The sequence below is a fragment of the Giraffa tippelskirchi genome, chromosome 1 (genome assembly GCF_054371585.1).
Source record: "Giraffa tippelskirchi isolate mGirTip1 chromosome 1, T2T-mGirTip1v1.2.pri, whole genome shotgun sequence".
NCBI lineage: Eukaryota > Metazoa > Chordata > Mammalia > Artiodactyla > Giraffidae > Giraffa > Giraffa tippelskirchi.
The window spans coordinates 160,355,732-160,368,130 of NC_137275.1; the positions used below are offsets into that span (position 1 = coordinate 160,355,732).

At 43.1% G+C, this 12,399-nt stretch overlaps 1 pseudogene across 1 annotated transcript in view; it reads left to right on the forward strand.

Annotated features, from left to right (window-relative positions):
* The window catches only part of LOC145516332 (histone-arginine methyltransferase CARM1-like), a 244,702-nt pseudogene that overhangs the window by 108,866 nt on the left and 123,437 nt on the right, over nucleotides 1-12,399 (forward strand). Inside the window, exon 4 of the transcript XR_014061308.1 lies at nucleotides 2,835-2,932. The product of XR_014061308.1 is annotated as a histone-arginine methyltransferase CARM1-like (transcript). The remainder of the gene's footprint in view (nucleotides 1-2,834; nucleotides 2,933-12,399) is intronic.

Here is a 12,399-nt window from a genome sequence, read left to right on the forward strand (position 1 = left end):
GAATGATCTCTGTTCATTTCCAAGACAAACGATTCAGTATTACAGTAATCCAAGTCTGTGCCCTGACCAGTAATGCTGAAGAAGCTAAAGTTGAATGGTTCTATGAAGACTTATAAGACCTTCTAGAACTAACACCAAAAAAAGATGTCCTTTTCATTATAGGGGACTGGAATGCAAAAGTAGGAAGTCGAGAAAAACCTGGAGTAATGGGCAAATGTGGCCTTGGAGTACAGAATGAAGCAGGGCAAAGGCTAGTAGAGTTTTTCCAAGAGAACACACTCGTCATAGCCAACACCCTCTTCCAACAACACAAAAGAAGACTTTACACATGGACATCACCATATGGTCAATACCGAAATCAGATTGATTATATTCTTTGTAGCCAAAGATGGAGAAGTTCTATACAGTCAGCAAAAACAACATCAGGAGCTGACTGTGGTTCAGCTCATGAACTCCTTATTGCCAGATTCAGACTTAAATTGAAGAAAGTAGGGAAAACCACGAGACCATTCAGGTATAACCTAAGTCAATCCCTTACGATTATACAGTGGAAGTGAGAAATAGATTCAGGGGATTAGATCTGATAGAGTGCCTGAAGAACTATGGATGGAGGTTCATGACATTGTACAAGAGGCAGGGATTGAGACCATCCCCAAGAAAAGAAATTCAAAAAAGCAAAATGACTATCTGAGGAGGTCTTAGAAATACCTGTGAAAAGAAGAGAAGCAAAAGGCAAAGGAGAAAGGGAAAGATGTGCCATTTGAATTCAGAGTTCCAGAGAATAGTAAGGAGAGATAAGAAAACCTTCCTCGGTAATCAATGTAGAGAAATACAGGAAAATAGAGTGGGAAAGACTAGAGATCTCTTCAGGAAAGTTAGAGATATCAAGGGAACATTTCATGCAAAGATTGGCTCAATAAAGGACAGAAATGGTATGGACCTGATAGAAGCAGAAGATACTAAGAAGTGTCGAGAATACACAGAAGAACTATACAGAAAAGATCTTTACGACCCAGATAATCACGATGGTATGGTCACTCACCTAGAGCCAGACATCCTGGAATGCAAAGTCAAGTGGGCCTTAGGAAGCATCACTGTGAACAAAGCTAGTGGAGGTGATGGAATTCCAGTTGAGCTATTTAAAATGCTAAAATCTGATGCTGTGAAAGTGCTGCAATCAATATGTCAGCAAATTTGGGAAACTCAGCAGTGGCCACAGGACTGGAAAAGGTCAGTTTTCATTCCAATCCCAAAGAAAGACAATGCCAAAGGATGCTCAAACTACCACACAATTGCACTCATCTCACATGCTAGCAAAGTAATGCTCAAAATTCTCCAAGCCAGGCTTCAACAATATGTGAACCGTGAAATTCCAGATGTTCAAGCTAGATTTAGAAAAGATAGAGGAACCGGAGATCAAATTGCCAATATCCACTGGATCATAGAAAAAGCAAGAGAGTTCCAGGAAAACATCTATTTCTGCTTTATTGACTATGCCAAAGCCTTTGACTGTGTGGATCACCACAAACCGTGGAAAATTCAAGAGATGGGAATACCAGACCAGCTGACCTGCCTCCTGAGAAATCTGTATGCAGGTCAAGAAGCAACCGTTAGAACTGGACATGGAACAACAGACTGGGTCCAAATCAGGAAAGGAGTGCATCAAGGCTGTATATTGTCACCCTTTGTATTTAACTTATGTACAGAGTACATCCTGAAAAACTCTCGCTGGAGGAAGCATAAGCTGGAATCAAGATTGTTGGGAGAAATATGAACAACCTCAGATATGTAGATGGCCACCCTTATGGCAGAAAGTGAAGAAGAACTAAAGAGCCTCTTGATGAAAGTGAAAGAGGAGAGTAAAAGAGTTGCCCTAAAGCTCAACATTCAGAAAACTAAGATCATGGCCTCTGGTCCCATCACTTCATGGCAAATTGATGGAGAAACAGTGGAAACAGTGACAGACTTTATATTTTGGGTTTTGAAAATCACTGTTGATGGTGATTACAGCCATGAAGTTAAAAGATGCTTGCTCCTTGGAAGAAAAGTTATGACCAACCTAGACAGCATTTTAAAAAGCCCAGATATTACTTTGCCAGGTCCATCTAGTCAAAGCTGTGGTTTTCTTCAGTAGTCAAGTATGGATGTGAGAGTTGGAATATAAAGAAAGCTGAGTGCTGAAGAGTTGATGCTTTTGAACTGTTGTGTTGGAGACGACTCTTGAGAATCCCTTGGACTGCAGGGAGATCCAACCAGTCCATCCTAAAGGAAATTAGTCCTGAATATCCATTGGAAGGACTGGTCCTGTAGCTGAAACTCCAATCCTTTCACCACCTGATGCAAAGAACTAACTCATTTGAAAAGAGCCTGATGGTGGGAAAGATTAAAGGCAGGAGGAAAAGCGGACAACAGAGAATGAGACGGTTGGATGGCATCACTGACTCAATGGAGACGAGTTTGAATAAACTCCGGGAGCTGGTGATGGACAGGGAGGCTTGGCATACTGCTGTCTATGGGGTCTCAAAGGGTTGGACACAATTGAGTAACCTAACTGAACTGTCCTCTTTTAGCCTCTGCTTTGGGAAGGACCCCCAACACCAGTTGGTCAACAATTAGGGCTGAATCCATAGTATGTAGCAAGAGTCAAGTCTGGTGTCTCCTTAGAGTTGTGGGCCTTTCACATAGGGCTAATGTGGACAGGTCACCGGTGTGTTAGAGCCTCAGCTCCCCTGAGAGTTAGACCAAGCAGGCCTTGACCATGGTGACTGTATGTGTTCATGAAGGTCCTGCCTTGTGGCACATTTACTCTCCCTCTCCTGCTCTTTCCCTTACAGTTTTATGGCTGCCTTTCCCAGCAGCAGAACATGATACTGTGATGACAGCCACTTACCACAGAGCCATCCTCCAGAACCACACTGACTTTAGAAAGAAGGTAATGCTGGCAGCAGTTTATTAATCTCAAACCATTTTAAGAAGCCTTGTCAAAAACTGGAGTCAAAATTCAGCGTTAACTCTATACCTAATGGAAAGAATTAAAAGCAGGTATTGAAATAACTATCTGTACGTGAATGTTCATAACAGCACTGTTCACATTAGCCAAAAAGTGGAAGAATTCTAAATGCCCATCACCTCATGAATAGGTAATCAAAACATGGTATATGCATATAGTGGAATATTGTGAACATTGCTTATAGTTATATTGTTCATAAAAAGGAATGTAATGCTGATACACACTGCAATGCGGATGAACCATGGAAACATGTTCTGTGAATGAAGCCAGTTACAAAGCTCATATGATTCCATTATAGGAAGAATCCAGAATAGAAATCCATGGAGAGAAGGCAGACTGGTGATTCCCAGGGGCCGAGGGAAAGGGACTTGGGCAGTGGCTGCTTGGTGGGTACAGTGCCTTTTGTGAGGGGGTGAAGATGTCTTCCTAGATGTAATGGTTGCATATCATAGTGAATGTACCAAAACCCACTGAATTGGACACTTTAAAATGGTTAATAGCTAATTGTACATTATGTGAATTTTACCTCAATAAGGGAGTTAAGCTTTGAGTGCCAGGAACTCGAGAGGCTGAATGCACTGTGTTTTGAACAGAACAGGTTAGGAGAACAGGTTAGGAGCTTTATTGCTACATAATGAATAGCTCTCAGTGTGTCACTTTACTTCACTTTTTTTTCATAGACTCCATAAGTGCCTGCATTTATTTCCTTCACAAAATGGATCTGAATGATGAATGATTGCTAACACAGTACAAGTGTTGTCCATTATTTTCCTACCTGTTAAACAGCCAGTGTTCCAGATACTCTATAGCTCATCTCAGAAAACAAGACCAGGGGTCAGTGAATCAGCAGTCCTGGGGTCTAGTTTCATATTTTCCCACTTACTAGCTTTGTGATCTTAGGCAAAGCATTAGATTTCTCTGAGCCTCAGAATCTCATCTCCTGCCATAGTCACTGTAGATCAGTGGCCTTTGAGATTTGCAGCATTAATTCCGCAGGAGGAATGTGTTAGAATAATGAAATCAGGATCTCATCTCTGTGTTCACACACACTTGCAAAGTTGTACAGCTGCTCCTTTCATGAAGAGAGAGTTTTTTGTCCTTCATCTCTGCGCAACCCTTGGGATGTATTTCAATCAGTAGAATATGACAAAGATGATGTTGCGTGCATTTCAGAGCCTTCATCTTCATGAGACTTCTGGTTTCATTCACCCTCTTGGCACACTGAGACCACCATAATGACAATAAGCCCCGTCTAGCCCACTGGAGATTGGGAGGGCAGGTGGCAAAGTGAGGCAGTCCAGTCAGTGGCCAGTACCAACTGCCAGACTGATGAGTGAGACCAGGCTGGACCTTCCTGTCCAACCACCTCTCCAGCTGAATGCAGGGACAGGAGTGAATCCAGGCAAGACCCATAGAGAAACTGCCCAGCCTTCCCACAGAGCTGGGAGAAATAATATGTTGGTTCTAGTTTAAGCTACTAAATCCTGATGTAGTTTATGGTGGTGAAATAGTTAATTAAAGCAGAGAAAAGACACATGAAAAAATAGTGACACATAGGCGCCCAGCTTGAAGTTGATTTGCTCATGGTTTGTTTTCTGCTGTCATGTCTGTTCTGCTATTGAACCCATCAGAGAACTTTTAATTTTGATTATTATGTTTTTCAGTTCTAAAATTTCCATTTGGCTCTTCTTTATGTCATATATTTTTTGACTGAGACCACTTGTTTTTCCCTTGAATCAGTAGTGTTTATGATCGATGCTTGGAGCTTTTTTTATAATAGTGACTTGAAAGATTTGCCAGATAATTCTAACATCTGTGTCACTGCTGTGTTCACTACAGTTAATTATCTGTTCCCAGGGAATTGGTACTTGCCTCAGTCTTCCTATGCCAAGGAATTTTGGGTTGTTTTACATACATCTTGGTTATTATATTATGAGACCCTGGGTCTTATTTAAAGCCTATAGAGAGTGTTGATATTTCCAATTGAGGATTCATTCAGCCTGGTTAGGCTTACACCACTAGTTGAGCTGCTGGAGGCTCTGGTTTCCATGTCCTTTCACTTTTCAAAGTCTTCACGGTGCCATCTGGCTCTCTCCCACGTACATGTCACCCAGTGGTCAGTCTGGCACCTAGGTAGAGTTCTCAGAGTTTTGATGTGCTAATTAAGATCAGATCCGTGCATGTACAGCTTGAGGGTGAATGTCGGGGTTTCTTTGCCCAGTTCCTTCCTCTCCATGTCTCCCTGGTACTTTCTGGTTCCCTGGGACCACTTTTTAGTCTCTGGCCAAAAGGCTCACCCTGCCACGCACGTCCATGGCCTTGGCTAGGTATCACCAAGCAGAGAGATGACAGAGAGGAAAGGAAGCAATGGGGCTTGGTCCCTGCCTTTGGGATCTGCGGCACCACTGAAGGCAGAGGAAGTGTCCTTCTCTTATAGTGTGGGCTGATGTGATGATATGACTCCATAAGATTTCCGGGCTGCAGCATAGAAGATGGGAGGAAAGGGAAGAAGAAAGGAAGGGAGGGGAGGGTTTGCTTCATGATACTGAAGACCATCCTAGAATAACCCCCTTGAGTCCATGGAGGATGCTACGTTTTCACTAAGTTCTTGCTTTCTTGCTCATTGAAACTGATTATCTAAAAGGGCTTGGGTTTAGAATGATCAATTTTTTTTGTTGTTTTCAGTCACTAAGTTGTGTCTGATTCTGCAACTCCATGGACTCCAGCATACTAGGCTTCCCTATCCTTCACTGTCTCCCAGACTTTGCTCAAACTCATGTCCAGTTGATGCCATCCAACCATCTCATCCTCTGTCAAACTCCTTCTGCCTTCAGTCTTTCCCACCATCAGGGTCTTTTCAGTCCCAGTGGCTATTATTTATTGAAGAACTTAGTATATGGAAGCACTACACCAAGAGCTAGCTTTTCATACACTATTTCTGTCTTAGTTCAGGATACTCTAACAAAATACTCTAGACAGCATGTCTTAAGCATGTCTTAACAGCATTGATTTCTTATAGTCCAAGATCATTGTCCCTGTAGAGCTGGTGACTGGTGAGGGTTCTTTTCCTGGCTTGTGGACAGCAGCCTTCTTGCTGTGTCCTCACATAAGAGGGAGAGGAAGCAAGTCATCCTCTGTTTCCTCTTATAAGGACACTAATCCCACCATGACGACTCCACCCTTGTGACCTAATCACCACCCAAAGGCCACGTATTCAAATTCCTTCACCTTGGGGATTGCGGTATCAACCTATGGATTTTGGAGGGCACAAACATTCAGTTGCAGCAGGTTTTTTTAATCATCACACCTTAATTAGAGACTAGTATTTTTTGCCATTTTAGAGATGAGAGAGCTAAGACTTGGGAATGTTGATAATTTACCTGAATTTGTACAACTAATAAATGAGAAGAAGTTGAACCCAGTTAGTGCACATAACCTGTGGAAGGGAGGTTGCTGATGGGAATGTTGGCTGAAATTGCAAAGAGAGATTTTTGTTTCTCTGGGCTTAGGATGGAATGATTGTGGTTACTTAAAACATCCCCATACATGTATGAGGTAGCATTGTACCATGGTTAAATTCGTGGATTTTGGAGCCAGAGAGATGAGTTCAAACTCCAACTTGGCACTTAGTGTGCACCTGCCATAGACCTTTATCCTGTTTGCCTTGAGATCTTGACAGGTTGTCTGCCATCTCTGGGCTTCCATTTCCTTGTCTGTGAGAGCAGCAGTTACTTCCTAGAGTCCTTGTGAGATCAGGTTGATACACTGCATAGGAAGTGCTCAGTACATGGCCTCAAATATCAGCTCAGTCCTTAGTAGCAAGTATTATTCTTATCAGTGGTCTTGGGGATGGTGCTGAAGTTTCCACCTTAGCAATAATTTTAAATTTTTCGAATCTTGATTTTTCATTGTGCCTCCTCCATGCAGTTTTAATGAAATCCTTTCTTGGCGAGAGCACTGCTGGCTGAGAACTCCATTTGGAATCTGTCCAGGAAACTGACCCTGCTGGAACCCACTCCACTGCCCTCCTCAGAGTTTCTGTTAATTGCCATCTGGCTATTCTTAGTGTCTTTGAGTATGCGCTCGGAAACAAGCAAGGAAAGTCCATCCTGCTGAGGGTGTGGGGCTATATGAGCCATAGGGTTTTAATTTGGAAATGTTTTGACACTTCATTTGTCGGGGCACCAGTTGCTGGAAACTTGTGAGAGTAAGCAGGAGCCAGGAGCTTATTATTTAAAAAAAAAAAAATCATCATTTTCAGTAAAGGAGAGAATCCCCAGCTGTTTCGTGCATCCACAAGTGAGGTGGACTTAGACGGAAGGGATTCAGGGATTTAAAGGCTTAAAAGAAAACATAAATAACTACAACAAACATGCAAAGCCACCTGTTCGGATTGTCAGATGATGTGCAGATTCGCAGAGCCTGAGCTTCTGGCTTGTCCAGTGTGTTTTCTTTGGTGTGAACTTATCAGTCTGATCGAATATCTGGACCTGATCCTGCTCTGAAATTCTCTGACTTTAAAACACTGCTGCTGCTTTATTTGTTCAGCCTGGTGCATGAGTGAGGGCCAGCCTTCATCACAGAGGGAGTAAAGGCCTCAGCACATCCCTGCCAGATAGTTGTGTTGACACCTGTTAAAACAGGTCTTGCTTCCTGAAAAAAAAAAAAAAAGTTAAACTGTTTAACGAGGTATGAAGCACAGACAGAAAGCTGTACATATTTAATGTATACAACTTGATGAGTTTGGAGATACGTATACACCCATGAGGGGCTTCCCAGGTGGCTCAATGGTAAAGAATCCCCCTGCCAATGCAAGAGATGGAGCCTCGGGTTCGATCCCTGATTTGGAAAGATCCTCTGGAGCAGGGCATGGCAACCCACTCCAGTTTCTTGCCTGGAGAATCCCAGGGGCAGAGAAGCCTGATGGGCTACAGTCCAGGGGGTTGCAAAGAGTTGGACATGACTGAGCATGCACACATGCACGCATAATACACCCATGAAACTAGCACCACAATCTTGGCCACAACCATATCCATCATTTCCAAAAGTTTTCTCCTGGTTTCTTATGATAGTAACTATTATTATTATTTTCTGATGAGAACATTTAATATAAGGTCCACTCTCTTAGCAACTTTTAAAGTAACAACTATGGTATTGATAGCTGTAGGCACTAAGCTGTCAAGTAGATGTCTAGAAAGTAAGAATGATTTATTCTCCATAACTGAAACTTGTACCTTTTGAATAATACTTTCCTGTTTTCCTCCTTCTCCAGCCACTGGCAACAACCACCATTCTACTCTGCTTCTAAGAGTTTGACTCTTTTAACTACTTCATATTACAATGCAATATTCATCCCTCTGTCTGACTTATTCCACTTAACATAATATCTTCCAGGTTCATTCATGTTGTCGCTCATGGTATGGTTGCATGCTCAGTCATGTCCTTCTCTCTGCGACTTCATGGACTGCAGTCCCCCAGGCGCCTATGTCCATAGGATTTTCCCAGCAAGGATACTGGAGGGGGTTACCATTCCCTTCTCCAGGGGTTCTTCCCAACCCAGGGATCGAACCCATGTCTCCTGCATAGGCAGGCGGATTCTTTACCACTAAGCCACCTGGGAAGCCCCACGTCACACATGGCAGGATCTCCTTTTATAAGACAACATAGTATTCCATTGTGTGTGTATACCACATTTTCTTTATCCATTCTTCAAATCCTCCACTTCTCACCCCTGAGTATTGTTAACCATTGACAGCAGAATCCTCATTTAGAGCTGTGTAGGAAAGTGGGAAGAAAGGAAGTGACTCCTGCTAGGTGCTTTGCATATCTTCTCTCATCATAATCCTTGTATGTTAGTCAAGGTTCTTAGCTGCCAGCATCAGAAACCAACTCTGCTAACTTAAGAAAATAAAGAACAAAAAAGAAAAAAGAATTTCCTAAATGTATGCAGGATCATCAGAGAACTAGGCATGGAGGCTACAAGACCAAAAATAATTTCCAAAATCATGCTACAGAATTGATCTCTGGGAGACATCAGTGTAGCCAGACGTAGACACCCCAGCATACATAGCCTCACCCGATACTACCCTTGAGTAATGTCCTTAGATCCTTCTCTGTTGTGCTGCTGGAACCTGGAGGTGGCCTTGACCTCACCAGCATGGATTCTGTACTGTCTGAGTCTGTGCACTGTCAGTTTCACATGCAGAGTGCATCTTCTGTAGAGCCTCAGTCATGCCTCTGGGATGCTGGGAAAGAGCATGAGACCCGTGCAGCTTCCCAAGTTGGAGGAGTGTGCCTCCAAAGTGGGACATTCCCCAAGCAAAAGAGGAGGGTTCAGATGAGAGTTCAGAGAGGCACCAAAGAATGGTAAACACAAATCACACCACATGACAGACAAATTCAAGATACATTATTAGCCTCACGATATAGATAAAGGGACCAGAGATACATAAATTTAACTGACTTGCTTTAAGGTACATGGCTCCTAAGTGGAAGAGCTGTATGCGAACTTGGGTCTGCTAGGACTGCACAGTGATTTTAGGAGCAATGTAAAGTCATTCTTTATATGTTCTGGGTTGATAATCAGACTGATATTTTATTTATGTGATTTTTGGAATGTGTATGAGGATAGGATGTGATTGTGAAAAACAGTCCCTGTGATACATGTACACATGAATATGTATCTATTTTGTGTATGTTTTTTGTGTGTATCTTGTGTGTCTGTTTTGTGTGTGTATTATATTTCCCTATGACTTGGGCTTTGGAGGCTGTTTTACTTTCCTGGGGCTGTCATAACAAATTACCGCAAACTAGGTAGCTTAGAACAAGAGAAATTTATTCTCTCCCCGTTCCAGAGGTCAGAAGTTCAAAATCAGGGTGTCAGCAAGCCCATGCTCCCTCTGAACGCTCTAGGGGAAGATCCTTCCTCGCCTTTCCCTAGCTTCTTGAGGTTGCTGGCGGTCCTCAGTGTTTCTTAATGCATCACTCCAGTCCCATCTTTGTCAGGTGGCATTCTCCTGGTGTGTCTTATGTCTCTGTGTAAATCTCCCTCTCCTTGTAACGGCACCAGGCATATTGGATTTAGGGCTCTCCCTAGTCCAGTTATGATACTCTTAATTTGATATATTTGTAAAAACCATATTTCCAAATACAGTCACATTCATGGATTCTGGGTAGGCATGAATTTTGGAGGACACTGCTTCAACCTGGTGCAGAGGCCAAGGTTCATGTTAGATCGTATGCCACAAAAACTCATCTCTGAGATTAATTCTCTGTAGTTCAGGTGAAGAGGTAGAGGTAGAAAATAGATCTTGGTCTTAACGGATCTCTTGGGCCCCTGGAGTCCTGAGGGGGCACCCACGTAGATTTCCTGAATGCGAGTGAGTGAAGCAGATGGTGTGTCTGTGCCAGGATTCTCCTGAGCTTGGATAGAATCTGCTTCTGTGAGGGCACTGGAGAAAGATGCCAGAATCAGCACAGGAGAGTGCTTTCATTTGGTATGAAAGCAAAGCGCAGCTTTCAAGGCGAGCCAAGAAGACTGAATAAACAACAATCACAGACTGTGTTTCAGAGCATTTGGAAAAGAGTGAGCTAAGGGCTTTAATGCAGTAGATGAATTTTCTAGTCAAGATAACTGTGCTCCAAGCCCGTCTCTGTGCCTTTCAAGATGCTGACATTTGACCTTAATCTTTTGGAAGTCAGTTTTAAAATGAGTTAAGAACACTTAACACATGATGACTAAGAATTTAGTGAACTGCTGCACCAGAGTCTCAGCACAGCATCCGAGTTCTGTGAACACACTGGGAAATCTGAATCAGAAATCATCAGCACTCCAGGGTTGCAGTTTAGCTGGGCTTGTTGGGGTGAACTAGGTTATGCTGCTGTAACAGTCAGCCCTCAGACCTCCATGGTTTAAACCAGTAGAGCTTTATACATTGCTTGTTTAATCCGCTACGGGTTAGCTGAGGGCTGTATTTTGTCTCCTTCTAACCCTGAGACCCAGGCTGGGGAAGCCGCCTCTATATGCAACATTCCTGTTGCTGAGAGAAGGGGTGTGTGGCAAAGCACACTCCTTATTCTTCAGTCTTCCTCCCAGAAGTGACCCATGTTAACTCCTGGCACATTACATGGGCCAAAGTGAGTCATGTGTGTGCTCAGTCGTGTCCGACTGTTTGCAACTCCATGGACTGTAGTTCACCAGGCTCATGGTCATTCCTGATTTCCAAAGGACAAGGGATGCAGTTCTGCCATGTGCCCGTAAGGAGAACCAGAAATATCTGGTAAGTGGCGCTAATAACTATCATACTAGATGCTACTTTTGCAGAATCGTTAAAGAAGGCACAGATTGCCTAAGGTGAAATTCTCAGTGCCTCAGCCGTGCATGGGAGGGAGCTAGGAAAAAAAAAGAACTTTGTTTTCACTGATATGGTTTTATTGGTTAGCTTACTGTTAACTTCTGCCAGGTAGAGTCCCTTCCCACAAAAGGCAGTGCATTTTAAGAACATCCTAGGGTTGAATTTCTAAACCTTTCACATTCCGTATAAGACAATGGCATGAAAGGCTAATTTGGAGCAACTACTGACTTTGTTATTTGTTACTGACTTTGTTAAAGGCTCAGTGCAGCAGGAACTTCTAACGTAGGTGTCTTTGTTTTAATATCTGCTTTGCAAGATGAGAATGTAAATAGATAAAGAGAATCAAGTCAGTAAAAGCAGTTAAATTTGACAAAACAAAGTCCTATACCAGAACCTCGTCTTCTCCAGCCCTAAACTAGGACGTGGGCATCCTAGAACTTAGAACTTGTGCCTGTATCTTCTGTTTGCTTAACTTCCTAAATCTGAGCTGTTGACACAGTCACTCAACTCCAGAGTAGTAGCTTAGGTTTAAAATTTAGAAGTACAGAAATCCAGAAAAGACAGAATCAAAGAAAAACCAACAGACATTGAATTTTGTTTAAGGACCACTGTTTTCTTAGCCTCAGATCCCCAAATCACAGATCATGCAGGAAAGGCTTACGTGCTCAGACTGTCTTAGGGAGGGCAGTCTCTCCAGAGCAGGATCAAGGCAGGGAAAGAAGGAGGGCAGGTGTGTGTAGGGGGGGTTAACTGAGCTGGCCAACGCTTGGTGAAAAACTGGACACTCGGTGTCACAAGACATCTTCAGAGAGAGCATACAAAACCACTGTGTCTTCAGATAGTTCATGGGCAGGGGAGGAGAAAGGTCTCCAGTTCAGATCAGTCGCTCAGTCGTGTCTGACTCTCTGCGACACCATGAATTGCAGCACACCAGGCCTCTCTGTCCATCACCAGCTCCCGGAGTGTACCCAAACCCATGTCCATCGAGTCGGTGATGCCATCCAACCATCTCATCCTCTGTCGTCCCCTTCTCCT